This window comes from Thermobia domestica, chromosome 3, assembly GCF_964235325.1.
Source record: "Thermobia domestica chromosome 3, izTheDome1.hap1.1, whole genome shotgun sequence".
NCBI lineage: Eukaryota > Metazoa > Arthropoda > Insecta > Zygentoma > Lepismatidae > Thermobia > Thermobia domestica.
Genome location: NC_137456.1, coordinates 252,397,029 through 252,422,077, shown reverse-complemented (window position 1 = coordinate 252,422,077; position 25,049 = coordinate 252,397,029). Strand labels below are relative to the sequence as shown.

Sequence of the window (25,049 nt, the reverse complement as noted above, 5' to 3'; positions counted from 1 at the left end):
AAGAATATTAGAAGTTGTTTTCAATGAAAGTAAATATTGAAAATGAATGCTTTGTGATAATAGTAAGAAAATTAATTCATGTTATATTTAAAAGTACAAGGCACTACATTAGTAAATATTTTAGGTTACAATTATTACTTAATATACTTGTAATATTTTTGTGTTCAATGGTAAACAATACTAGTAATTGGTTATTCAATTATTAAATGTGATATTTTGAAAGAGAGTAACAATAACTTTGTTTATGTCTAGTTGTGTTTGAAATTGTGGCACTTAAGTGTTTTAAAACGACAAATATTAATATAATAAAAGACATTGATAAACTTTATTTGAATTATGGCCCAACCGTAATCCGAATTCGTTTCGTATGGCCCCCGTGTGCGTTACCGTATTTCCGAATGAACTTTAAAAATTTTTCGTTATATCATCTCAAGAAGACTTAAGTGATGTTAACCCTTTGAAGACCAGTGGAAGAAATTTGGTGACACTAGTGAAGTGATCAGGGTTGCAGGGTTCTATTTGTTTTTCTCTCTCCCTCAAAACAAATGTCCTGCCGAGCGCCAATGTAACCATACGGTTCAGCTCAGTCAATTTTAAGAAGAAAATTTTAACTTTTTAAATGAACTTCGCATAAAAGTGCTCACAAGAATTTTTCTCTCAGCCAACAAACGAATATGCATATATGTATGTGCGTCTTGTCTGCGACGGAGATCGTAGACTTCCTCTCTCCTTCCCATATAAGGAGCTAAAATCCAGCACAATGGACAAACGTCGTCTCTAAAAATTCCAATGCATGGATTGTCATAGTTATTTTTAGCTTCCGACATCACCTAACTGCGAAGCAAAGCGCACTATTGCCTAGCAACAAGACGAGACGAAAAGAAAGAGAAGTTAGTGTTACTGAGACACCCGAAGAAGCCACCACGAATGGATTAGCTGGTGCGAAAATACAGCAATAATGAAAAGTTAAACAAATACGTTTAGTGAAATTAGCATGAGAAACTAGAACGAATCATCGAAATGAACGAGCAACGTAAATAATATCTTTAACAAGTGTGAATAAAGTTGTTTTGGCAGTATGGAGCTGGAGAACGGCATACAATTCAATTCACCGCAAGAAAGATGAGAGGAGAGCAACCCGCAACCTACAGGACATCACCCCTGAATATCCAATACAGTCCCCCTTCCAGTGTCAAAGTAAGTGAACAGTGCTAGTGAAGGTGTAAAATCAGCAATGTAACGAAACATAACCAATAATTCGTGGCGACCGCGTCAACCGCGTCTTCGATAATTAACGGGCCTAAATTAAATTAAATCTATATATATATATATCACTGCGATCAGTCATCCATTTGAAGTGCCATAAAAGTGATGTATTATTTGTTCATAAAGTTTTAGTGTTGTGAATTAAAAGCAAAGATAGAAATTCGAGTATCCTTTCAATATAATAATTATGGTTTAAATTTACATATGTTTACTTTAAGAAATAACCTAAATCATTTTTCCTTACAGCATGAGTGATTAGCGCCTATGCAACTTAGTAATACATACATTAATAAATTGCATTAGCGCTGAAGAATACAATTAGAGTTGGTTTTGTGCCGGTTTCCAATAACGTTCTGACCGAACTCTGAACCTGTTGTCCAGCGGCAATATGGTCAGTTTTAATGGTCGATCCAACCCGATAGTAAATGTCAAAGAAGACATTCGAACGGTAGAGAATCGAACCCAGACCATGGAAAAGCGCAAGCCCACATTGGGACCATAGGACACGAACCTCATACAGTAACAAAAGGGTTTATCCCGATAGGGAGTGAGACGTACCTGGATCGAACCCAGTACAGTTATATATGGTTTTCCTTCATAGAAACGTTTTAGGTCTCGAACCCAGGACTGCAATAAATGGCTTTGCCGAACAGGAAAAGACGAGAATCGAATCCTTTACTGTAATAAATGGCCAAGCCCTTCACAGGGACAGAAACCCTTTACTGTAATACCGGAATCTCGTATTATAGCTTCCATTAGAATCTTGTTGGCATTCCGATTACAACAACTGTTAATGTCGGCACAATTCATCAACTTTAACCATTTAATTATGCTTATTCAAAGTTATGAAAGTCAGTCAGCAATACAGAATAAGAGAATACAAGATAGAGGTCAGGGTAATTCTGGACGTAATCAGCCACAATATGCTTCTGTTCGTAATGTAAATGTACAACCTGAAAATAATTCCAGTATGCCTAGTTTTAATAATAGAATAAATACTTATAATCGTACCGGTAATCAAACACAACCCAATCACAGAAATGGTGTTAGGAATTTTAGAAACAGCAACAGAAATTTCAGCAGAAATAACAATTATCACAGATTTTCACAAAATCAATTTGTAGATGGCAGGGATTCTGTAAATAGGAATCAAAATATGATATCAACCTATGAAAGACAAGAATGTACACAAGATTGTGCTATACAATGTTGCTTAAATGAACCCTTCGAACGTATAACTTGAACTATCAAAAGGGCGTCCGATGAATTTGTATCAAATTGACCTTTGCTTACGTCTATGGTTAATATGTTCTTCATTCGATTTATTATTAAAATGTATGTTAAAAATATATGCAATTGGGAAATAGTTCGTAAAAGTGATGAAATTAAGTTATGGTAGTTAACTGAAAATATTACTGAATTTGTTCCTTATAGTTTTGTTGCAATTTCCTTTTATAGTATTAACTGAGGAAATGTTAATTTGTGTTCCATGCTAAGAAATTATCTAAAAGCTTTATTGTAAGACGCTACTCTTGTTTTCGTGTTTTTATTCTATGCGAATTTCATGCGAATATTATAAAAATTCAAAAATAAAAGATCATAATTTTAATGTAAACGCATCAAGGTAATGACAGATATATAAAACAGATGCAACTTATGGAAAGAATATGAATAATGAATATCGAATCTCTTAATTTTCCATATGTTTATATGTTCTAATGCTTTCTGATCCTACTGGTACTTAATATTTTAAAGATGTGATTAATGTTGTTTGAACATGAAGGAAACTATTAGTTAGATTTAAATTTTGAATAGGCCCATTGATGATAATTGTAAATCGACGTATAAATAAATATGAAAAAAGAGAGTGTAATGTTATAAGATATTATATATTCGAAGAGTAAAATATTTGTATTAAAAATGATATTGATTATATACGAGGGCTATTCAAATGGTAGGTGTTTCATGATCTTTAACCCAGGGTTCTTTCCTTCATAGTAAAACTATTACAGAAGTCCCGTTCGGACGACATTCTACAACGATAACGTTGTTATGATGTTGTATATAGTATTGGCAATCTGTGCCAGCTTATAAAAAGGGCGATCAGAGGCGAATTAGTGGAGCAGTATTATGTGAAAAGAAAAGAAAGATGCAGAGAGATATCAAGAGATTATTCTTTGGTAATTGTAAATTAGAAAAAAAAGGAGTTGTTGCTATGGATACATAATAAATAGGTGTGTGTAGAGATAGACATCTTGTTATGTACACTTCTTATGAGTGGATATTAAACTCAGTTAAGAAAGTGACCAAACGTATATTAGTAGTGTTATTTATGAAGTATGAAAGTTTTATTCTTCTACGCTGTTCTTGATTATAACTGTACGGTATATACAATTCGGTATTCGCAAGTTGTTCTTGGGGTATGCTTAATGTTCATAAAGAAATGAATTCATAGAACTCCGGTCTCTCCGGCCTTTTTGTTATCTGGCATGCCCTTAGGCCACAAAGGCCGGAAACTCGAGAGTCTACTGTATTTTATTTTACACTTTCTATGGGAATTAATGCGAAATGGGTATAAGGAGCAACGGAGACTGCGTTTCACAGCTTTGCACGCTGAGAGTTTCTAAGTTTGGGTTCAGTTCCGCTTGTTATTTAGATAGATTACATTATAAACAGAATAATTTTGCAGAAAGCGTGAGAAAATTGAACAGAAACTAAGTGTAAGAATTAACACTATAATGGTTATGTACTATCCATGAAATTTGATGAAATTCTAGGACCAGCATTACCAACTACCCAGTATACAAAGCATGCTCTTGCCAACAGATTAATGGCAGAGAGAAAGACGATAGCAAAAGAGAGGAGGGGAACATGGTAGAAGAAGCGTATAAATAATTAAGCAACCACACACACACACACACATAAATAAAAGTACCATGCAGCAGACCCCAGTATATGGATCGATGTATTTTGTTACACAGAATCTAAATTTTGAAGCCCCAGAACGATTAATCGTGTCAACTTTGATTCATGGACGAAAATTTTGTGTTCTTCCTATCCAAAATCGCTAAAATGTTTCGCCCATAAAAAAAATTGACACGATCAATCATCCTGGGGTTTCGAAATTTGGATTCTGGGTAACAAAATACATCAAATCATACTAGGGAGCTGGTGCACAGTTTTTTTTATTTATTAATTTATTATTATTATTATTATTATTATTTGTTTGTGTGCTTCTGTTGTTGGCAGTGCGCGTGTAGTAGAGACCTGCACGGGCCGGGCCTGGCCCGAGGCCCGGCCGTGCTTGGGCGGGCCGACTCTGTTATTTCTTTGGGCCGGGCCGGGCTTGGGCGGGCCGACACTGTTATTTCTTTGGGCCGGGCCGGGCTTGGGCTGGCCGACACTGATTTATCTTCAGGTCGGGCTGGGCTGGGGCCGATCAATTGCAATTCTTTAATAATTATTGACTTTCGTTAAACGATAATTGGAATAAAGCCAAACGTTGAAGAAGTGTGTCCGTGAAAATGTTACAAAGAGTGCAATAACTATTTACAGTTTGTATTGCTTAGCGGCTCCACTTTCACTATAGAGGATTGCAGGCAATATGCGGTAAATTGAGCTCTGACCTTGACATTCACTGAACTCAAAATATAACAAGAAGGGGTGGGAATGTTTTGCGTGTCGCTATACAATATTGCCATCTTCACTTTATGCTAAAAATCAATTAAGTTAGATTTTTGTTACAGGGAATGGAGTTTTTGTTCTCTCGATGACAGGCAAAGTTCTAGGAGGCAATGATACAATTCGGGAGGCAAACGACAGATTGTGAACTAGTTTTGAAAATGTTTCTGAAGGTTAGGTCAAATTTAGTACTAAATTTTGAGGAAGATTGGGGCTCGAGCTAATTTTTTTAAAACTTTATCGGACCGGGGTCGGACCAAAAACTTTTAAAATTTATCAGGCCCGGGCCGGGCTTGGGCCAAGAATTTTATAAAACTTATCGGGCCGGGCCGGGCTCGGGCCGAAAATCTCCAAAACTTTTCGGGCCCGGGCTGGGCCGGGCCTAGGTACGTTCGGGCTGGATTGGGCTCGGGCCGAAAAATTTGGCCCGTGCAGGTCTCTAGCGTGTAGTCTTTCATCTACGTGTAGTATGCCTAAAAAAAAAAAAAACATTGGCTACGCTATCTTGCACGTCATCATTGCTTTCTGCCAATGCCAGATTTCCTGTTTGCTCCTCCTCTCAACGCAAAAAGGAAAGTAGGAAAGTAACGTTACAGAACGTTCGGTTGAAAATGATTGTTTTAGGATGCAATTCAAAAATAATCAAAGGTTAGTAGCGATATTGAATTGAACGTAAAATTGAATTTGTTGTGAAAAAAAATTCTGCTAACATAACGTACTGTATATCACACGAAAAGATCTACCATTTAGTTATTTTATTTTAATTTATTTTGTATCGTTTCAAATAGATTGGAAATAAAGTTTTGCGCCTCAACAGTAGAAGTAGTAAAGTTTGGAGAAACAATTGAATAACCAAAGGAAGCCTAACTCATGACGCAGTCGCTAGAGGAGTAGTGTTGCAAAGAAGGCTAACAAAAGGAGATTACAACGGAGCTGCGATTATCAATTGTATATTTATTTCGTGAAACAAAAAGTATTGTTGTAACTGAAAGTCATTCCATACCCTATGAGCTTCTTAATTAAAACCATCCACAGACTATATGAAAAATCCGTGCATGAAGGAACAATACTGGAACCGACGCATTCTTGACGGAAGCCTGTGCGTTTGCCGCAGCATATCGAAGCGGTAATACAGAGGAATTACGGCAAATCGGCTTAGCTCTTTCTGGACAAGCCATAGGTCCAGAAAGAGGTCCGCATTAGGCCCGTCGTAGGTCTAATATCCAGTAGGACGAATGATGGGCATAGCCCGCCCTTTGCTGTATATTTTTATTAGAATGTACTACTGGCTATATTCGCAGCGCGTATTATATGTGTACATTTATTGACATGAATTGGTTCAAATTTGAGCTGAATCATATTGAGCTGAAAATCATAACAAGCTGAAATTTTGTACATATTTTGGGAAGGCGTATATAACAACATACTAAAACTCCGGAAAAATCCGGTGACGGGTTTGGAAGCCATGTTGTAAAACGGCTGCCAAACCGTGCTTTATAAAGATGGTTCTCACTTTAACTGGTTCTCACTTTAATAGCTATAACCCAAGTTGTATATGCACTATTGATATCATTTTTACTTCATTCAAATAACAAAGGATTAGGCTTGCAGACAATGCATCACACTTACCAGTTTACTGCACATGTAGAACAAAGAGACGGATTAATATGTTCTTTAAAAAAAAACACCCAAATTCCCCCTCTCCCGGTTAGTTTTCTTATACATTAACCCAGAAAAAATCATAACAAGCTAAAATTTTGCACATACCTTGGGAAAAAATATATATATAACAACATATTAAAAGTCCTGAAATACCCGGTGACGGGTTTGGAAGCCATATTAGACAATGGCCGCCAAACCGTTATTTTAAAGGTAATAACTGGTTCTCACTTTAATAGCTATAACTCACGTTGCATTTGCACTATTGATGTTATTTTTACTTCATTTGAATAATAAATGAATGCGATTACAGACACTTACCAGTCTACTACACATAGGGAAAGTAACGGAAGGATTTTTTTTTTTAAATCCCCAAACTTCATTTTTTCCGATTACTTTCTCGTAATCAGTTGACAATCTCGTCCCCTGAGAGTAGCAATTAAACTTATATTAAATACAACATAATACGCAAAATATAGCTTCAAAGTTTCATGGGATCATAATGATAGAAAAGAAATAACAAATATTTATAAAATTGTTGTATCAGGGTTCTATCAGAGACCAAATTCTCTCTAATTTATTAGTAGTAACACTTAGAAGGAAGTAACAGCACAGTCTACAATAGTTCATATTAAAGGGACTTTTACAATGTTTTGATGTAGCCGAAAAGAAAGGCAATCATAATTGTAGAATTTGTTAAGAACAGAGTGCCTTTTTCAGTACAATGTTTCAAAATGCAGTCTCGATTTTCAATAACGGTTATAAAGTTACAATAGTGTCCACATTCGTATTTTCATTGGGATTGACTTCCTCACAATAGGAATTGGTGCAATCACTGCCAGTACAATGTACAGTGGGAAAAATAAATTATTGAGGTACAAAATCCGTGAGTTAGGCAACTAAACTAACGGCCGCTCCAAGATTAATTACGCCTGGTAGAGCTAGAACAGCAGCATGAAGTTGTCCCCAACCTGTTAAAAGAACAAATCGTAAAGAGTGCTTTTGTACAGGAGTGAGGCAAAACGTTGGTTTACGAAATGACAAAAAGGAGTCTTTGGATACTTATACTCACAGTACACAGCACAGTACCAGAAAAAATATACGGACACCAGAGGCACAGATGAAAAGATAACAAGATAACATTCGGGGGACTTAAATAATCTTATAATTAACTAATATCATGGATTATATAAACAAGGTAACTTACTTCAAATGACTATACATATATGCGTATCAAATAATATACAGATAGATTATGTGGTATGTGTATTAGTTTATTTTTTAAAGTAAACACAGAGCCTTATGCTGAGTTTTAAAAATAGTAGCAGTAGTCATACCTGCAAATCAATTAAAATATGGATTGATCATTCAGGGGAAGAACCAACCCCAAATGAAAATTTTCGGGATCTAACACGGCCTGACCTCCTAGGTTCCGGCGCCACTGATTGGTACGTAATGTTACTTCGAAAGAAGAACTTGTCTGATTTCATTATTCTTTAAATGAATTTTTAAAACGCTAAATATTGCTATGCAGCAATTTATTTCTAAATATTAAAAATGCAAAATTAGATAACACTTAGAGAACTTATCCGTACTAAGCGTATTTCCCTCTTAGGTTGCAAAGATAATTGAGGGTTCGTGATTTAATGTTTGTACAAATTTACACATTGAGACACAAAGAGAAAAGAGGAGAATGTAGTGTCAATAAACATCAATTTAAAAATGCACGAAATTAACGATTAATATCAAATATAGAACCATTAACAGAATGAACTCTGTAGCTCGTTTCCTCCATTCATTTTTCTTCGTTTATTTTCAGAATTACATCAACCCTGAATTTCTCCACTGGAGATTATCTTTCATTCAGCAGCATCCAACTGGAGCTAAACCTTGTAAATGAAACATTTTAAAAAGTGTAAACGACGAAGACGAGAATCGAACACGGATTGCTGGATTACGAAACTACAACACTAATCACTTATCTAAAGCGCTACTTCTTCCAACTCACCTGAATAAAGCACATTTTCTGTTCGCTCAAAACAGTAGCTTGTTAATAGATTGATTGGCAAAACACAATAACATGTAATTGAGGACTCGGAGGGCATTATATCACTGCATTCACTGAATTATCAACATTACAGATTTTTTAGAAACAAAATACAAAACTCCTTTATTTTGAATCAAATACACCGTGTGTATTATACTAGTAAACAAACTAAAGACTAATTAATTGCTGCGTAGTAATCGTGGTTAAGTGGTCAGGCGCTCGACCAGTAATCTGAAGGTAGTCGAATCGAATCGGATTCACGAGCGACCAGTACTTTTTTTTACTTTAGAATTTTTCGTGTCGATTGGTCGGCGATGACACAAGTTTTATTATCTTCAGATATTTGAATACTCGGATGTTTCAGTACTTGAACTATCAAATCTTCAGGAATAATAATAGTAATAATAATAATAATAAACTAATAATAATTATTATTATCTCATAGAAGATTAGAAGTTAGGAGCTTATGATCGCTCAGGGCGTAACATTACAACCAGAAATGCAACATTTGGCAAGACTATTTCGGTTTTGTTTAGTGTTACTCACGAGAAGAGGAATTTCTCATCTCGTTTCTGAAACAAAACAAACAAAATTGAGACGAGAGTTAACATTTTAATTCAAGACGGACAAGGCTAACTCAAATTATCGTCTCGCTTTGGAGATGGAAATCGAGACAAGACGAAAAGTATCGTAAATATTTCTCGTTTTATCTCGATTTTCGAAATAGTGTATGTCTATTCTTTAAGTAACAATTGCTTTGTAGACTGAATCTTATACGCTATTTTGTTACTTTGTATTTCGGAGCTCATTGAATTTATTATGGTCTGTTTAGGTATTTTTGTAGCAAAGTTTTTATAATTACTTCTGCATATCCTAAAAGTTAGTTTATTATATGCCTTACTGTTCAGTGATATTCAGATATTTTTATTAGAGTTATTTTCCTCAAAACGTAGAGTAGAATACTTTTCTACATGAAACTTTAGTGGAACGCTTTGGTTCAAAACTTTGGTAGTTGAAGAGGTGTGTCCTGGAGGTCCAGACACCCTTTCGAAATCCTGACTTATCTCTAAGTTTAGCCTAATTTTAGGGCAACAACTTTAAACATTTTAAGAGCATTATTATTATTATTATTATTATTATTATTATTATTATTATTATTATTATTACTGAAAACTTAAGACCTCAATATTACATCTTATTGCAATGTAATTAAGCATACTGAAATTGATAGGAAAAGAAAAAAGGATAAGAGATACTTTCGAGGAATTAGTGTCCGAAAGGAAACGAGAGGGGAGAGAGAAGGTGTCAGTTCCTGGACAATATTAATATCGAAACTTCGGATACCTAAACAGAAATTAAGAAAGATTTGTCTTCACCATGATACATATTTTAACAAAATGCACATACCAATATAAAAAATAGTTCCTATTTACAAATCTTGGTTGTAAGGATATATAGAATGTGTTGAAAATGGCGAACAAAATATTACTATTTCTAGGAGTAGGGGTAATAGTGGAAGACGTTCGGAATAATTGCTTGGAAACAATATCGTTTCAGACACATTTATGACTCATACTAGGCTCTAAAATGACCTTTACGGGTCGTATTTTTTGCTAAACACGTTACGTATTCACACAGTACGTATTAAAGTCGCAGACAGACATTTGACGTCATTTTGCTAGTATGAAGTCCCCTGTGAAGAAAGCCGTCTGCACTCTAACTTGTAAGACCGTGGAGTACTAACGCCCCCCCCCCCATACTAACTTGTAACAAATTGAGTATTTTTCATTTTATTACACATCAGAAGTATGAATATTGTAGTTATAGTAGAAAATAAACTAATCTATCCGTATATAATTTGATACGCATATATGTATAATCATTTGAAGTAAATTAATTTGAAATGATTATATAATCCATGATTTGATTTAATTATAAGATTATTTAAGTCTCATCGGCGCATCTGGTGTCCGTATATTTTTTCTGGTACTGTGCTGTGTACTGTGAGTACAAGTAGGCAAAGACTCCCTTTTGTCATTTCGTCAGCCAGCGTTTAGCCTTATTCCTGCACAAAAAGACTCTTTACGATTTGCTCTCTTAACAGGTGGAGGCATCTTTATGCTGTTGTTCTAGCTGCTCTACCAGACGTAATTAATCTTGAAGCAGGCGTTAGTTGGGTTGCCTAACTCACGGATGTTGTATCTCAAGAAATGAAAAAATGAAATCTTTGAGTTTTACGTCCCACGGTTATGCCGGTTAGGAATGGTGATGATGAGTAATGAATAAAATGGTGGAATGAAGAAAGTGGGAGAACCTCGAGGAAATCCATACATCCGGTGTTTGTCCAACACAAAGTTCACTTGGCCGGGGCTGGGATCGAACCCGGGACCCCAAGCACCAGAGGTGAACGCTCTAATGATGTATCGCACCTGTGACAGCATATAAAAATATTAAATGTCTTCATAATTCCCAGATTTTCTTGTAATTTTCTTGAGCTGAAGACTTTAGAAGGGACTTTCCCCCTGCCAGATTTAATTGATGTAATATCTATAAAGGTAACTAAGAGAGTTCTGTCGCTTCTTTGCCCACCATCTTCGAACATTGATATGTCACCTAAGACGTACCTCGAAGATCAAAAATAGTTCCCATCAGCATCGACAACTTTCTGCCAATGTTCTGAAAGCCATGAATTCTATCGTGGTAGAACTTGGTGGGTCTAGAAGCGATGAAAATATCAAATGCATTTTGTATCTCTGCTAGGGATTTGAACTGGAATCCTCTAAGGTGATTGTCCAAGGAATGGAACAGGTGATAATCGGACGTTGCAATGTCCGGGGAGTATGGTGAATGCAATAATGTTTCCCATTCAAGGCATAGAATAGTGTCCCGCGTCATCCTAACCACATGAGGCTTAGCGTGTCCTGTAACAGGATGACCTCTTTGCAATTCAGAAGTGTTGGCTCCAGAGTTTTGAGTTTTTTTTTTTAATACGGCTCAACTGCTGACATTACACAGTTGCGCTGATCCTCTGACCAGCTGGTGGCAGTTCCCGATGCACAATGCTGCGAGCAGTCCACCAAACACACAGAAAGACATTCTTCTGATGCAGGCTGGTTTTGGCTGTTTTGGAACCAGTAAAGGAATGCTAACCAATGATGACGGCGCCGTGGAGCTTCGTACAGGACCCACTTCTCATCACATATCAACACCCTGTCTAGAAGTGTCTCCTGCCTCAGACGAGACAACAAAACAAATACCACAGGTGTCTGCTCGCGTTGCCTTCTGGCCTAGAGTCAAATTATGTGGGTAAACGGACTCAACTTCTAGTGCATCCCAAATTGACGGCGGAGCTGTCGAATGGTTTCTCGACTCACACTGAATTGTAGTCCTAGCTCCTCACACTGATTTGTAGTCTCATTTCTAGCCACTGTTTGTCTCAGTTGCTGCCTGAAGATCTTCATTTTGTACATGTGGCACGTGGTGCGTCTTCGAGTGTTTCGTCCTTAAACTTGTAAAACCACCGCTGCACTGTCCGCGTAGTCACGATAAACTCACCAAGGGCTTGGCATATTTTCCACCTCACTGCAGCGGCGTTTGACCCCAGTTCGAACTCGTATAGCATACACGCCCTTATGGCGCTTTATGGAGGTCCCGTGTTCACCCTGTCCTTACGCAAGTTCAAGGTGTAATTGAACTGACACAACCAGGATATACCCACACCAACCATTGACCTTCACCTCGTCTTCATTTGCTTTCAACTCACGGTATGAGAATAAATTGAACACAAAACTTCACAAAATACGAGACAACTTTCTTGGTTATTTTTATAGTTCCTCACTTGCTAATGGGGCCAAAAGTTCAAGTAGATCAATATCTTCCTCAATAATTGTTACTGGATGTGACTATTTGAGAGAGAGTTCTATTGTTGTACACACAATCTGGGTATCTTCATTTCCAAAGGCTTGAAGAACACTGGTGCCTGCAGCTATGAAATGCTTACAAAGTGTTTTAATAAGTCTAGATTTGTTCGTCAGATTTGCAAGGGAGTTCGATTGAGATGTGAAAACTAGCCTTGAAGAAGTAAACATAACTGTTGGGGAATGTAACTTGACGGAACGCCTTATTCGCTTTATACATAGTCAAGGAGTAGTACTCAACTTATTTGTTATTCCGATTCTATCACTATGATTTCAATGAAACTTGGATGTTATATTGTGTGTATTATGATATACGTATTTAATGTAAGTTTAATTGCTACGACGAGATTGTCAATTGATTAAGAAAAAGTAATAGGAAGAAGGGAAAGTTTGGAGATATTGAAAAAATACCTAGTTACTTACCCCGTGTGTAATAGACTGGTAAGTGTCTGAAAGCGTAGTCTTTTGTTATTCGAATGAAGTAAGAGTAACATCAATAGTGCAAATACAACGTGACTTATAGCTATTAAAGGGAGAACCAGTTATAACCTTTAAAAACCACTATTAAGCGGCCATTTTCTAATAAGGCGTCCCAAAGGTATGTGCAAAATTTCAGCTTGTTATGATTTTCTTTTTCAATGTAGAAGAAAACTAATCTTAAGAAGGAAAATTTTGATAATTTTTAAAAAGAAATTCGTACGTTATTTCCCGAGTGTGGAATAAACTGGTAAGTGTGATGCATGGTTTGTAATCCTAATCCTTTGTCATTCGAATGAAGTAAAAATAACATTAATAGGGTCAATATTACATGAGTTATAGCTATCAAAGTGAGAACCAGTTATTACCTTTAAAAATACTATTTAGCGGTCATTTTCCAATAAAGCGTCCAACCTCGTCACAGATATTTCAGGTCTTTTAGTATGTTGTTATGTACACCTTCTCAAAGGTATATGCAAAATTTCAGCTTGTTGTGACTTGTCTGGGTTAATATATAAGGAAACTCTTTGCAAAAAGGGAAATTTTGGGGATTTTTAAAAGCAAATCCCTCCGTTACTTCCCGCATGTGAAGTAACCTGCTAAATGTGATATAGGGATAGTAGCGTAGTCCTTTATTATTCGAATGAAGTAAAAATAACACCAATACTGCCAATACTACACGAGTTACAGCTATTAAAGTGAGAACCAGTTATTATCTTAAGCGCAGTCCTATCTTGAACACTTTGGCGGCCATTTTCCAGTATCGCGGTCTAATCCTTCATCGGATTTTTCATGTCTTTCAGTATGTTGTTATATACACCTTCTCAAAGGTATATGCAAAATTTCACCTTGTTGTGACTTTTTTCTGGGTTAATATATAAGGAAACTATTTGCAAAAAGGAAAATTATGGGGACTTTTAAAAGCAAATCCTCCGTTACTTCCCGCATGTGAAGTAAACTAATAAGTGTGATATATGGACAGTAAGCGTAGTCCTCTGTTATTCGAATGAAGTAAAAATAACATCAATAGTGCAAATACTACATGAGTTATGGCTATTAAAGTAAGAACCAGTTATACTTTGGCGGCCATTTTCCAGTATGGCGGCCAAACCCTTCATCGTATTTTTCGTGATTTTTAGTATATTGTTATACACACTTTGGCAAAGGTATGTGCAAAATTTCAGGTTGTTATGATTTTTTCTGGGCTAATATACAAGAAAACTAATTGAAAGAAGGTAAATTGTGGGGATTTTTGAAACTAAATCCCTCCGTTACTTCCCACATGTGAAGTAAACTGGTAAGTGTGATGCATAGTCTGTAAGCGTAGTCCTCTTTTAATCCTAATGGAGTGAAAATAACATCAATAGTGCAAATACAATGTGAGATATAGCTATTAAAGTGAGAACCAGTTATTATCTTGAAAAGCCACACTTTGGCGGCCATTTTCCAATATGGCGGCGAAACCCTTCACCGGATTTTTCCGGACTTTTAGTATGTTGTTATATGTACCTTCCCAAAGGTATCTGCAAATTTTCAGCTTCTTATGATTTTTAGGGTTTTTTTTTTTTTTTTTTTTGTCTAATTTGACTGGACTACATGTAATGTTCATGTTTATACTGTTGAAAATACAATCAAGGAATTTAGGTGATTAGATTTTGGGACTTTTCATGAAGATTCCGTTGTGGTAATTATCTCATAAACAGTGAACAATATATTAAATTTTTAAGATATTTCCCCCAACTGGTTATACAATTGTTTATTGTTAATAACTATACAATAAGTACTATTACAATTATGTATTTTTTCCTTTCTCAAAAAAGCGTTAACGAAAAAAAAAAAACAAATGTTACAGCAAGTTATTGCAAGTATGACAAGTTATATATATTTTGAAAAAGTAAGCTTAGTAGTTTCATAAAGCATTTTAAAATAAAAGTAACTTAAACCAACTATTTTATTCGAATTTTTGAAAAACATCAAATATCCTTCGTCTGTTGGGGGAAAATACGGTACTTAAAAGTCCGTCCGGAAAAAATTTTTAAAAAATAACAGTGCTACTGGGATTATCCTGAAGTTCTGTTCAACGGATTCTGAAAACGGGCCTCAAAATGTACCCATATGTGATCACCGTTGCTCACGAACTCATGTATGACCACAGGCAGGAGATTAATTAATGTTCATACGTTGGACGAAAGTAAGCAACAAACTCTTATCAACGTTTCGTTTTCTGATGAAGCTTAGTTCCATTCGAATGGTATGGCTAATATACAAATTATGCAATGCTAGGCTAACGAAATTCCACGATTTCTTTACGAAAAGCAGCATTATCTTCGAGGATTACGGTGTGGGTCGCAGCTTCCAACCATGGACTGATTGGACCTTTCTTCGAAATAATGGTAAAGAATAAGCGGTACTTGACCATGCTACGCAATAACTTCGTTCCACAGCTGCTTCCTAATGCCTTGTCCATCAACACCCAGTGATACATACACCTTGGGGCAAGACCATATACTACAAACATTGTGTTGAATTTCTTACACAAGAAAAATAAATATTTAACGCCCCACTATTATGCCTTTAGGCTAAGGGAGACGATGATTAAAGCAAGTGAATGATGATGGAAGAATTAATGGAATGAAAAATTGAAAGGAATTGGGAGTATCCCAAGAACATTCTCGGACACAATGTTGTCCACCACAAACTTACTTGGCCGGAGACAAGATTTCTAACATGCTGGTCATTTCAGGTAAGTTTTCAGACCAGTTTCATAACGGACAATCTTCGCACCTCATAGTCCAGATCTAAACCAAAGTGACAAGATGCATCAGGTAAAATATATTTTCGGGTACATTTCCAAAGTTTAATGGAGATCTAAAGGCTTATTGTTCAAACATAGAAAGAAATTACGGAAAACACGTGCCGTCGGGTAATTAATAACATTAATATTGTTTTGAAAATGAGTTTAAAATAAAAATGGTGGTCATATTGAACATGTTCTGCATTTTAACATTTCTTCACAGTGTTTTTTTTTTTTCGGTTTCATTATCGCAATATTCTTACTAATAACAATTTAATTTAAATAATTGTTTCATTTTGTATGTCAGCCTGTACATGTAACTGCAATATATATATATATATATATATATATATATATATATATATATATATATGCTTATATTTAACAGCACTTTAAAAAGCAAACAAAGTTAGCTCTGATTTTGATTTGTTAATTTAATGTATGTATTTGACCTAATTTACTTAAAAAATCAATAAAATTTTCAATTACAATAAACTTGATATTCAGTGCGAGTTCACTCTTTAGTTACAGCTTGCAGTGGCAGCTGCTGTCAGGATTCTTTTTCTTTGATTTCATCTTTGTAGGAGATGGTAGAAATTCTTATTATAGTTACACAAAATACACCTTTCTATAACTAAATCAGCGGCGTTATCTTGAATACCTGTACATGTTTACCGCAATTTAATGTATGATAACAGTTAAATATACAACAACACTTTTCACTATATGTCATATTTTGATACTTAAGAACACATAGTCTTGACATGAAGGACCCTAGTTAGGTTATGGTATCGCAGGCTTGTGATGGACTACATTGCATTCGTGGGATTTGACGAGGTTCTCCTGTTTCCTCCCACATTATCACGCCAACGTTTATTTCATTATCATTCAATTTTGTTAATCATACATCTCCTTTAGCCTAAAGGGCACAAACGTGGGACGTAAAACTGGAAATTTCATTTCGTTTCATTTTTATATCATATTTACAAACACTGTTCTTTCCAATTTTTATTCATAATATCTAAGTTAATGACATATTAATAAGATATAAAGTTATTGTTATGCCAAAATTGGTAAATTAAGCTTGTTTTCTACTTACCGTATTCTGTAAAGGCTGAAGCCAGGAAACAGTGTCAGGCTTTGGATGCGCGGAGTGTCTTATTAAAATTATATAGTATTATCAACGTTTAACGGAGAATTATTAAAATTATACAATATTATCAAAGTTTAACGGGGAATTATTACAATTATACAATACTATCAACGTTTAAGTGAGAATTATTAAAATTATACAATATTATCAACCTTTAACGGGGTATTATTAAAAATTATACAATATTATCAACGTTTAACGGGGAATTATTAAAATTATACAATATTATCAACGTTTAACGAGGAATTATTAAAATCATACAATATTATCAACATTTCACAGGAACCTGTACAAACATACAGTACGTACCAATTAACAGATTTTGCGTTAGTGTAAAACCCCATGCGTAATTCTTTTGAAAATTGAGAAAAACTTTTTCTTAAAATTTCACACTTGATGATGTACAATAACCATTCTACCTGTTAAGACAAAACTGATACTAAAATATACATTCACCAAACCAGTGATGCCAATCCATGGGATAAATCCCATTTTGTGGGATTTTTTGAAATTTTTTAAAGGGAGATAAAAGGGATTTTTGTCACAATTAGCAGCATGTATGGGATCTCTCATGTATATACTTCATCGATAGCAACCAAATTCTCTATGGATGGGAAGAAGACTAACGAGTCCTCAATAATATTGAAAGTAATGTCAATTATATATGAATTTTACAGTTTGTCGGTATAGTTCATTAACACCCTGTATATATATATATATATATATATATATATATATATATATATATATATATATATATATATATATATATATATATATATATATATATATATATATATATATATATATATATTGTTTAAAGAGAGTATTATTGCGTATCTATAAATTATTATACTGTGCCCATATCTCCACAATATACATTTGTGCTTTTGATCTGTTATTACTCCAATATTATCTTGTATAATAACATCCTCAAGCCAGTTCGAGGAATGCTTGTGGGGATTAAAATAAAGTTTGTCACTTTGTGTGTGGGATGCTGGAAAGAATGCCACAATGTCATCGTCTTTCTTCATACTGATGCAATTCTTAGTAACATGTATTAAAAAGCTCAATTTCCCCATATTTTACCTCATTTTCGTAAAACCCCACATTTTCCAGTCTATAAAAAATTCTTTGCTAAATCTCCCTACGCCGCGGAAAATTTCCCTCAAACTAGCATCACTGCTCGGATGTCCTTCCTTCTGGTAAATGTGCGTCGAGTTATAGGCCTACAGGAGGTGCACCCGTGCAGTAACCAGGTAACTGCCACGCGAGTGCATCCTACTCTACATGGCGCTATCGAAAAGAAAACTATCTAATGAAAAAACAAATGAATAAATTTTCCCTGAAATGTTTACGTTGTTTCTATGGAATAATACACAAAATAATGTATAGTAATTTGTTGCTAATAACTTTTCAATTTATTGTAACGCTGGGTAACCTGAAATTACAACTATATTGCCGGCCGTCCCGGATATTTTCTTTAATCGTTCAAGAAACTAAAACAGCACTTTCATACGAAGTGTCATTATTTCATAATTATTTTTTTTTTTAATTTTTTATAGTTATAGTGAAAATCCTATCTCTTATCGACATAATGTGAAATGTCTACAAGTGACAAATATCTATAGCAGCATAATTGACTTAAGGGTTCTTGTTATTTCTGATCATATTTTTCGCATTTTTCATAATATCATACGTATTTCAAAACATTATCAGTTTTACCGCCCAGCTAACTAGCATTTAATTACAAAACACTACGATCGCCATAATAACTGGTGCAAATCCCGGGGGGATGAGGGAGACATGTCTCCTCCAATCTTGGAGTTGGGGGACTCCCCCCCCCCCAATAATTCGATTTGAAATGTGATTTTTGGGGAGAAATGTGACGATTTGTGTCCGATTGTTACAAAGGAAAGTGAGATGAAATTGATGTTTTCCAGAATAAGCCTCCCAATGTTGATGACAACTCTGCTTCCTGACCCTCAACAGCATTGTTTTTCAACTTCATAAATATGGGAACGATCTTACCCTTTCCCCCAATGTTCAAGACAGATTTGCGCCGCTGACCATAATTAATGATTTTGATATGTTTAGCCCTTGAGTAGTGATACCACATGAATTGAATTATAACGTTATATATTTTGAAGGACAAGTTTTCGAAAATCTTTCTATATCTATAATGTTCACAATCATTATATTCAATAGCATAACATTTGTATGTTCAATAAAAATATGAAAATAATCTTAGATTTTGAAATATTTCGAAAATTACGTTCAAAGACGACTTTGTGAACAATATTGAACATTTAGGGCATAGGTATCGCCAGAAATTTCCATATGTGTGTGCACAAATGTAACTAAAATCCACCCACCTCACAATAATATTCTCACGCGCTCATTGTATTGAGTTTTAGAAGTATTAAAAAATCACCCCATGTTGTAAACGTCGCCAACACCTAGTGGCTCACTTGCTGGTAAATGTCGATCAGCGATGTAGCGACGCGTCGAAGGATTGCTATTAGTATGCCACTGGCAGCAGGGTTTCATCGAGTCGAAACAGATATCTAGAGTCGCGGTGTTGAAGTTACCACCGCGTAACAGCGAGAACTTCGTTTTGGTTCCCGCTTCTTCAATTCGATGTGGAGAATCGTAAAGATACCAACACGAACTATTGCCAGTCATGTGCATGCGGTTATTATTATATATTATTTTTTTCCGACGAATTGTTCCTAAAGTGAGCTCCAGGGGTCAAGAGTAACCCCTGCCTTTACAATATGAAGTGAAAAATCCTGAGGTGAGTGCGTATAATTGTATGGATTTAGATGGCAACTGACGCAAATCATTAGAAAGTGAATACGGGAGATCTTTGAAATAAAATAAATAGACGTGCGACATTTTGTTATACAATTACATGGTGAACGCATTTTATTATTAACGAATATACACGATTAAAGGAGTACTCTGACTGGCCAAATTAAAAAGAACTCAATGATTTATCCCTCTACAAGAGAGGCTATCTTCATCGCCTCCGCGTCGAGGTCGGAAGAACAAGCCGCTAGTAATCATAAGGTTAATGGTTCGCGCTTATTCTGCAGTACTTTTTTCTTTGTTTTTTAAGACTCACCTTGATGTAAACGAATCACGCATATATGCGATTTAATTATCTCACAAATATTTTGGGAGAATGTTTTTGTGTTTCATTGGCATTTCATCCCGTCTCGACCCCTGGCGGTATAATTTTCAAAACGGAAGTGGGGCCACCGCGGATCATCGCTGCGGGGCCGTCAATTTTTGGCGAAATGTCGCTAGTTGACCATTGGTGGCCTACCGACGCTTACGGCAAGGAGAACAGAGTCTCGTTTACAACTCGTGAAGATATTTGATCAGTATGGCGTGATATTTTTCTTAATTAAACAATTGAAACCGGAAGTGTAAGTAGATTTATAGCACTTTTAGTTTCAGTCGAGAGATTTGAGTGGAGAAGTAAGACGTTTAATTGATTACAGAAAACCGCTTCTCACTGTCTATTAGTTTTTACTCTATAGCCATCAATAATAAAACCGGAAATGAATGATTTCAACAACATCCTGTTTCAACAGAGAGTTAAGAGAGAAGACAGTACTTATTCTTACAATGTTAAGTCGATTCCAAAACAAATCGTTTTAGTTATCTATTATCGTTTCTTCTCTATGTTGATCAATGTTGAAACCGGAAAATGCAGTAGATTTCCATCACTTCCGGTTTTAGTAGAGAGTTAAGGATAGAAATGAAATCTGTTAATGGGACGTTTAATCGACTGCAGGAAACTACTTTACACTACCTATTACCATTTTTGCTGTTCAGGGATCAACGCTAAAACCAGAAAAGATTGATTTCTGTCACTTCTTGTGGACGAATAACATCTCTGAACGAACTCGTTTCCTAACTTTTGGGCCTCTGTAGTCTGTCCAAAATTTACGGTAATCCATCAAGTAGTTCTTGGGAGTTTCTTTCTGTCTCCCGGACGGACAAACACACGGACAGACAGACTAAAAAGAGCTTTGGTATAAAAAAGCACTTCTTAAAAAAGCATTAACAAACATTTTGTGAGGGTTTGCACGCCGCAGCCACATGTATGATCTGTGAATACTGGCTTCATGATTGATGTACAGTTCCATTATCTCGATTACTGGGAAGGAATTGTAACGTTTCCTTTCGACTTGTGAAATTTTAGAAATTACTTGAATAGTGCTTATTCTAGCGTTGGCTATATGAGACGGATGATTTATAGAAGTGAATGATTTTTAAAGAATTGGAGGAAGATAATGTGAGAGGAAACGAGAGAATCACGAGAAAACCCATGGATAAGATGTTGTTCACCACAAACTTACTTGATCTGGGATCGAACTAGGTAACCCTAGCACCAGATGTGAAAACTCTATATTGAGCCACCATGCCTTCAAGTTTGGTTTGCTTTATGTATTGAAGCTTAGAGTCCATTTTTAACACCGAGACTATACGAGAAGTGGTCCCAGTTTAAGGTGGGATCCGAACCACCAAAATGCATTGATAGACCCTATGTTTAGTGGTCTCCCACCAGGAATCAAATCACCGGAGCCACGTGTACTAAGGTGCCACTAGATGAGCAGAGAGCGTTCGAGTCGAAATTACTTCTGCAATAACGTGGTGTTTAACAATAGTTGCTCCAGAATAGGGATAAAATTCAAACTAACAGTACTCCACGCTAGTCTAATAATCAGTATGTGTGTGTTTGGGCAATGAGGTCATGGGTTCGACTTCCGGTAGGAGAATATTAGACGCACTACAGTAGTTCAGCTCTCCTTGTTTTACATTATCTAGCTACTAGAAAAGGACATAGGTGTAATCCAATCAAATTCAAACTAACCATTAACAAGGTTTCCGATATTAAAAAGAAAATTAAAAATAATTATTTTTTTTAAAAAAATATACGTAAGTCATTAGCTTACAAGTACACAAATTGGATTTTACTTGTCTCTCTGATTTTCGTGACTTTATTTAAAATATATGTAGAAACTAAGATTTACCTGATAATTTGTTAATAATTGCAAAAAAAATCGAAATCGTTGTTCGCGACTTGTTTGTACTCACCTGACAACTCCCGCGAAGCTTCCGCCAGAGGAGCAGGTATACAGTAACCACACTGAGCCGCGAATCAGACTGATAAGCCACCCGTGTTAACGCGCCAAAACAGTGACCAATAAGCATGCGCGAAAAATAAATCACAGAAGTTGCGCGTTTCGAGTTCTCTCTCTCTCTTGTCTGTGTCGGTCGGCAGAAGTTTCTGTACGGCCTGAAAATGATTTCTCTGTGACATTATTTACTTGCAAAGTTTCCCACCTAGAGTGAAATGAAACGGATTAAAAATAATGTAATAGAAATCAGTGTCAGGAACGTCAGAAGCATCAAACTTATAATTAACATTTAGTGTATAGTAAGAAAAGCTTTGGAAGAAATGACAAGTGCCTCAGTGACGCTGAGTGTAGTTGAGCGGCTTCTGATGATTATAAGGTGAACCTATCCTGGGTTCGAGTTGAGTTGAGTTGATTTTGAGTTTAACGTACCGTTCAGAGCGAGGCTATATGAGACTTGTACCTACTGATAAACATGGAACCCGAACCGCATGAGCTCCCGCTGGGAATCAAACCCGGATTTGGGGGGCAAAGGCGCGTACGCTAACCACTTAGCCACGAATGAGCTCTTATCCTGGGTTCGAAACCAACTGAAGGATATGGGTGTTTTTAACTGTCCTCGATATATATATATATATATATATATATATATATATATATATATATATATATATATATATATGTGTGTGTGTGTGTGTGTGTGTGTGTGTGTGTGTGCCTTTCTAAAACTCCCACGTTTCCTGGTGGTTGCTCATGTGGTTCGTATCCCACGTTAATCTGTAGATTCACGTCTCATATAGCATCGCTACTGAACGGGACGCTAAACTCAAATCCAACGCAACCCAATCCAATCTAAAACTCTCACATTGATTTACCGAAGTTAAAGATGACGGGAATAATGAGATAGATGATAATGTTGGAATGAGGGCCGGATTAAAGGGGGCTTAGGGGGGCTATAGCCCCGGGCTTCAAGGTAAACAGGGACCTCCACTCTGATCAAAATCTCAACTGGCTATCTAAAAAGAATCATGAAGATACAAACATCATCATAAAATACAATACGACCAAAAATACGAAACATGTTCCCTTAACATTCCTACTGTACTTTCACAGAAAGGTATTAGGTGAAGTCAGAAGGGGCTACATACTTTTTCTAGCTCCGGACCTCTAGATGGGTTAATCCAGCCCTGGGTGGAATAATAGAAATAAGGAAAAACAAGGGAATCCCTAGGAAACCATGGACATAGTGTTTGTCCACCACAAAGATCATCTAGTGGAAGCTGGGATAGAACAAGGCACTCCACGTACGCAAGAAGTAAGCAATTTACCACTAAGCCATCGCGGCCCCAAGTACATGTTTCTTGTTCGTATTCAATTAGGTAAGTGTCAAATCCCGGAATGAAGAATCTCAAGTGCTCAGAAGTTTAAGAGTGATCAGTTAATTATCTTCGGAGGACAAAGTGATAATTATTGGTGGTCATGAGATGAAAAATTGCTCGTCTTCGAACCGAGACAAAAAGCACATTTTCAAATTCGGGACAGGACGAGAAGTTTTACTAATCTCCTGGGCAACACTGATTCACCAAATGAAGTCGGACGAAAGCCACAACGAGAAGCTCCGCGATAGGCAAAAGCCACGGAACCATATAATCCTTTTTCAGAAGGCTACTACAATGAATTATGAAGTAACAACACGATGAAATTTAACGACATATGTAAGGGAGCCACCAAATTCATGTTAGGCTTAACTTACTGCCCTAAATCCCATTGTTCAATAATTAGCTTGTTATGGTTAAAGAAATATTGAAACAAGTTAATATTTTAGTATTTTGAAGATGGAATGAGAAAGGCTGACAATCTATGGTTATGATTTTATTAGTGGTTATGATTTTATGGTTATGGCAATTCTAATATCTGATTACAGGTCTTGAATATCTTGAAGGATGAAGAATCAGTCATCTCTGGAACGAAGAATAAAATAAGATAATTAATAGGTAGGAAATATATTAAAATGAATATAGTATAATTGTAGAGAGTTATATCTGCTCATATAATTGCAGATATTAAGTAATATGGAAAGATATACAGGGTGTTTCAAAACAACGCCGACAATATTTGGGAGGAAATTCCTGGCACCAAGAAAAGATAAAAAAAATATAGAACAACTTGGGTGCACAAACGCTTCCTTTCGGAGTTATAGGCTGCCGAAAACTTGAACAAATGAACTTTAAAGGTCCATAGGTCCAGAACTATGGGACCTACAGTAGTCGGATCAAGACTTCACTTAGGAAATAGTATGTGCCCTATCCAAATATCCAAGTTTCAAAAGCCTGCGGTACTTCCTGAACAATTTTTATAGAGGTAGTTGGTGAGTACTTAAAATTATATGCCCATAACCAAACTTCCTCTATAAAAACTTTTGCGTGAGTACTTTAGGATTCTAAAACATGTATTTCTGGATAGCGCACATATTACGTCCTAAGTGAAGTCTTGGCCCGACTATGGTAGATCCCATATTTTCGGAGCTATGGTCCTTTAAAGTTCATGTTTTCGGCAGCCTGTAACTCCGAGTGGAAGCATTTGTACACCTAAGTTGGTCTAATTTTTTTTATCTTGGTGTCAGGAATCACCTCCCAAACGTTGTCGGTGTTGTTTTGAAACACGCTGTATATACAATAGATTCCCTATTAATTGATCACCATGGAACCGGGACCTGGTCAGTTAATACGAAGGCAGTTGAAACGAAAATCACGGTTTCACAGACCCTAAGTTGTCTATCACCTCTACAGTGACTAAAAAGAAAGAAAAAAAGTATCATAATTCTATAAATTTAACTTAAACCCATAGTTCTACTACCTAAAAGTAGGATTCTTTTCCTATTTCAAAAGTCTTTTCCTATTTC

At 35.9% G+C, this 25,049-nt stretch overlaps 1 protein-coding gene across 3 annotated transcripts in view; it reads right to left on the bottom strand.

Moving 5' to 3' along the window:
- Positions 1-22,201, bottom strand: part of LOC145681019 (spondin-1) — a 541,475-nt gene extending 519,274 nt beyond the window's left edge. For all 3 annotated transcript variants that reach the window (XM_081752306.1, XM_081752308.1, XM_081752307.1), the window contains exon 1: positions 22,107-22,201. The gene's annotated coding sequence lies outside the window, so the exon portion shown is untranslated. The remainder of the gene's footprint in view (positions 1-22,106) is intronic.
- Between the last annotated feature and the right edge of the window lie 2,848 nt (positions 22,202-25,049).